Source organism: Carya illinoinensis, chromosome 9 (assembly GCF_018687715.1).
Source record: "Carya illinoinensis cultivar Pawnee chromosome 9, C.illinoinensisPawnee_v1, whole genome shotgun sequence".
NCBI lineage: Eukaryota > Viridiplantae > Streptophyta > Magnoliopsida > Fagales > Juglandaceae > Carya > Carya illinoinensis.
The window spans coordinates 37,457,062-37,463,061 of NC_056760.1; positions in this window are offsets into that span (position 1 = coordinate 37,457,062).

Sequence of the window (6,000 nt, forward strand, 5' to 3'; positions counted from 1 at the left end):
ACTGTGTATGTGTGCTAAGTAAAGGAACTACAATGTATGTATGTATGTTATCATATATGTCATGCCATGCCAAGTTATCACGTAATTGTCTATTATACAGAATTTATTCTGTCATTAATTTTTATCTGTTACATAATATATTCTGTCATGTATTACTATACATTACAAGTATGTCATGTTAAATATGTTGTCTATTATATGTTATGCCATGTTACGAAATGTTTCTATCTCAAGTTGGTCATGTATTTCAAGTTATGTTCAAATCACGTTATGTTACGTCAGGGCTCCAGTCCTTTCATTTTCCAGTCACGTTTCATCTTGAATACATTCAGTTTGTGTAGAATACATGGGGCCACAACAACTGTGGAGTATGTATTTTTCATGTTAAGTCAAGTTTGTATAGAATACATGGGGCCACAACAACTGTGGAGTATGTATTTACACGTAGAATACATGGGGCCACAACAACTGTGGAGTATGTATTTTTCATGTTAAGTCAAGTTTCAGATCAAGTTCATGTCAAGTCAAGTTCAGTTCATGTTTCAATTTAAGTTATGTCAATTATGCTATGTTGTACGCTAAGTTATGCTTTAATTACTTATGAATTTGATTATGCATTTATGCTTTTACTGTCATGCATGCATCATTAGCTTGTGTGGAAGTTTTTTGTTAACTTACTGAGATTTGTAATCAAATCTCACTTTGGTAGTCCTAACTACCATTCCCCCCGAATGGTAGATCTTGTTACAGGACCTGAAGGAGAATCAGGAGCTGTTCAACTAGACACAGTTGACTAAGCGATGGTGCGACGTCAATGTTAATATAGTAGTTAACGTAAATTACTACTTGTACAATGGAGTTGCATCTTTAGTATTTTTTGGATCATAACCATTTTGGACTAGTGTTGTGATCTACTCAATGGGTCTTTATGTATGAAGCATGTTTTAAGCATTTGGGATATTTTCAATTTGGTGCATAGTATTGCTAAAGAAAAAAAATTATCCGCTGCGAATATTGCATAATGTTAGATGCATGTTAGGAACATTGCATCTTATATGTCATAAACGGGGGCAGGTAACCTTATGTTGCATGTCTCGACACTTCAAATATCCGTCCGATCTCAAACGGAATTTGGGGGCGTCACACATATATATAGATATGAAAATTCTATACACCATACTATCATCCAACTTTCATCTCACTAAATAAAATGTGGTACGTACACTTATTATCATTGATTCATCTAATGATGATGAATGTGTCACATCTTATTTAATAGAATGAATATAAATTAAGAGCATATTGTATAGCATTACTGATATAGGTACGACACAACTGCATCTATGATTGGTCTGTCTAATTTCATATATATTATATTGATTATTAATAAAAAATTTATGTGTAGTTATTTTTATATATTTTTTTATATATTTTATAAATATAATTAATTATGTATTAAAAATAAATTAATATAATTAATCACATAAAAAAATATAAAAAATATATAAAAATAATAATATTAATCGACATCAAAATCTAATATTTTGAAGGCTGTGCACGCGTTCGTGCGTTAAAAGATCATAAAGCAATTATGATAACCGCACGACTAAGGGAATGATGACTTATTAAGACACGTACGAGTACTAATTATTCGGAAGGTTCTCGAAAATCGAAAATCGAAAATCGAAATTTGTATTTTCTATATATATTTCCTTTTATTGCACCATATATATATGTTTACATCGCAAAATTACAAATTCATGACTATTATTTTATTAAAAAATAGCTGATCTAATAATTTTGGATACTGTCACGTCATTATAATAGGCCAGATATATAGAAGTAGAATGAGAGTAGTATATTATACACTAATTTCATGTATATCATGTTCAAACTAGTTTTGTAGTTATTCGGTATGGGATAGAATAATCGATTAAGCATATATATATATATATATATATATAATTAAAAAATAGTCTTTTAACAAGAGGGTTTCTGGCTTTATTAAAAGAGTCGTGGTTTAGGCTGCAGGATCGAGCTCTAAACTTAGGCTTGTGCTTAACATTATTCTTGTTGTTAAGTCTTTAAGTCTAGCTATCAATAATTGTTCCTTGAATCTGATTTTCCATTAATTGCTTCCATTATAGGGTAGTTGATCATCTGGACATAAACATAAAGACAGAGCTTCAGAATATTCTTGGTGAAAAACCAGAAAGTGGAGTTAATTTTTTCATAAAAAGAAGGCAGAAAGGGTTTAGCAAGAGAGAAGAAGTTGGGGTTAGGTTAATCAATCAGGGTTAGGCATGATTAATTTGTTGAAATTCCAGAGCGATCACAGCCCGGGCCAATTCAGCACGCACTAGTAATGAGGATATATGGCCATTACACCAGCCAATTGTCTCAACCTCCCTGGCCCAGGACAGAAAAAGCTTTTGGTATTTTAAGACCACAAAAGTATGAAACATATGATTATATATAAAATATGTTTGGAGGATCCGATCTATAGATCATAATTATCTCAATAGGAGAGGGCTCATGATTAAGACGCTTACCTGTAATGATCCATATTACTTTTAAGCTAATCATTATAGGTTGCTTTGGCTTCTCTCTCTCTCTCTCTCTCTCTCTCTCTCTCTCTCTCTCTCTAGTACTAGCTAGTTCCACTTGATCTCATTGCCTAAAGTGTGGCATCCGGTTGTGTTTCAATAACTTTGTAACTAAAGGGTTGGACGGTATTATCACCTAATTATACTTTGGTTCCTTAACACCGCGAGCTGCCATTAGTACTTCATGATGTGACCAGTCGGAGGATGAGTAGTTCTCTCCCTTTCCAGCGGTTCTAATTCTAATCTTGGGAAAATGATTAATTAGTGTTTTTCAACAATGTGTATATTGCTCTCATCTTGTGACATTAACACGTTTATTATTATGTTATTAAAATTACTTATGTAAATATTAATTTTAATTAATATGTTATGTATCTTAATTATCATGAATATAAGTATCACATGTCAGTATTTTAGAAATACCTAATAATTATTTCTAACCTAGATCATAAAAAATTAATTAGTCATGCAATGAGCTTATGAACATATGATTTTAATTTTCCTGTTCCATACATATATATATATATATAGATATAGATAAGGGTTGAATATTAAAGTAGTCCATCTCAAACTTCATTGTCTCTATTTGGATGCCAGGCATATTTTAAATTTTAATCCACCTTAAACTAATCATTGATGGAATTTACTATTTTTTCAACTTCTCATAAAAAAAATTAAATTTATTTCAACCTATTTCATATGTATACATTCATTTTAAATATATGCTAGGCATATCCCAAACATATCAACTCAAACATATGCCAAGCAAATCTCAAACATATGCCATGCATATGTTTAAACATATATTTTGAACTCAAGGTTTCAAACTTCATGTAATTATAAATCTACATATAGATTTTGATGAGAACAAATGAATTCAAAGAATAAAGGAGTTTCAAGCTCAAGTTGTCCACACAATAGAATCAAGCACATCAAAGAACCAAGCATGAGCAAGAAGGAAACAAGTTCACATTGAAGTCATAGAGCAATGTTATAAATCTCTTAAAATTCGAAATTAGGATTAATGCTCAAAATTAATATTTTATCATAAAGCATTAAAATACATTTTCCACATGTGCATGAATATTTTTGAAAATTAAATTTGAAAATTTTGAAAGATGATTGATTGTCATATTTTACATGTGCATGCCTTGATTAAAGGATTGAACTTTGAAAATATTAAAGATGATTGATTGTTATCTTTTACATGTGCATGCCTTGATTAAAGGGTTGAATTTTGAAAATATTAAAGATGATTGATTGTCATCTTTCACATGTGCATGTTTTATTTGAATATTTTCAAAAGTGATTGATACTTTTTTAGACTTATACAAAAGGTAGATGATTTTGTTTGAAAAATTTGAAAAGTAAAGTGTGCTTCTTTTGTCACATACAAAAAGTAAAAGATTATGTTTGAATTTTTTTTGAAAAGGAAAGTGTGCTCATTTTGTCATATCCAAAAAGTAAAAGATTATGTTTGAATTTTTTGAAAAGGAAAGTGTGCTCCTTTTATCATATGCCAAAAGTAAAATATTAGGTTTGATTTTTTTGAAAAAGTGAATGATGTTGTCTTTGATAATTGAAAAAGAAAAACCTTTTATTTGAATTTTTTGAAAAAGTGAATGATGTTGTTTTTGACATGTGAATCTTTTTTAATTTGAATATGAAATCTCATATGCCTATAAATAGATCATTTGAGAGCTTCACATTCACAACACCAAGAGCATACAACATTCATTCAAAGCTTTCATTCTCTCTTCTCTAAGCATTGAGCCTTAATCCTTGTTCATTTCGAGAGATATAGTTTGTGCTGTATTGTTCTTATTTCACTCATTGAGGAGTGTTTTCTAATAACTTACCCACTATCAGCTCTTATATCAGAAAAAGGGTGTGTATAACCCTTGTGCGTGTAGAAAGTATTTTACACGGGGAATAGTTGAATTACCATGTGTAAGGTGATTGCAAGTGTGGAGGGTGTTCTACACGGATCCTTTGTAGCGGTGTTGTTCAAAGGTGTAATAGGTTTCTATCTCCACCTGAAAGAGGTTGAATAGTGAATTTGGGAATCCTCAAGGGGTAGCTTGAGGCGAGGACGTAGGCAGTGGGGCCGAACCTCGTTAACATACTGAGTTTGCTTCTCTCTTACCTTTACTCTTTATATTTATTGTTATTTCATATTTTGTTTATATTTTATATTATATATTTGATTTATAATTGTTATTTTTTTAATACAACTCAATTCACCCCCCCTCTTGTGTTAGTCATCTGGGCAACAATTGGTATCAGAGCTAAGAGCTCTATTATAAGATTAACTATCTTTTGAGTTAAGATCTTATGACTAACATTTCAGCTTCATTTAGTGAAGGTCAATCTAGCAGTCAACCTCCATTCTTTTGTGGAGATAATTACTCATTCTGGAAAGTTAGAATGAGAATATTCCTTTAGGCTCAAGGTCGAGAAATCTGAAAATGTATTGTAAATAGACCTTATATTCCAACAAAAGTAGTTGATGGAGTAAAGGTCGAAAAGGAAGAAGAAGAGTTTGATCGTGAATACGATAGACTTTATACTTTGAATTAACTGCTATGAATTTATTATTTAATACTCTAAATGGAAATGAGTTTAATAAAATAATGACTTGTGCTACGGCAAAAGAAATTTGGGATAACTTGGAAGTTACTTATGAAAGAATTTCGCAAGTCAAGAAATCAAAAATTTATATTCATACTCATGAATATGAAATGTTTAAGATGAATGATGATGAATCTATTTCTAGTATGCACACTCGTTTTACTAACATCATAAACAGCTTGACAGCTCTTGGCAAAGTTTATTCCAAGGTGGAGATAGTAAGAAAAATTCTCAACTCTCTATCAAAACGCTGAGAATCAAAAGTGATAGCGATTCTTGAAGCTAGAGACCTCAAGAAGCTCGAAGTGAATGAACTCATCGGGTCACTTATCACCCATGAGTACACATTGAAAAGAGGAGAAAAAGAAGGAAAGCCAAAGAAGAGCTTGACACTTAAAACTGTTCCTCATGAAAGTGAAAGTGATAAAGATGAGGAAAATGAAGACAAAAATGAAGAAGTTGCAATGATAACAAGAAGAATTCAGAAGTTCTTAAAGAAAAATAAAATTCCTCCGAGGAAATCCTTCAAAAAGTTTTCCAAGAAAGATTCAGGTAAAAATGACACTTTAATTTGTTATAAACGTAATAAGCCTGGTCATATCAAACCAGATTGTCCTCTGCTAAAGAAAGATTGAAACAAGGGCAAGAAAGTAATGAAAGTTATATGGGATGATGATTCAAGTAGATCAGATAGTAAAGCAAGCAATGGAGAATCAGCAAATCTTTGTCTTATAGCTAAAGATGACATTGAGGTAACAAATCT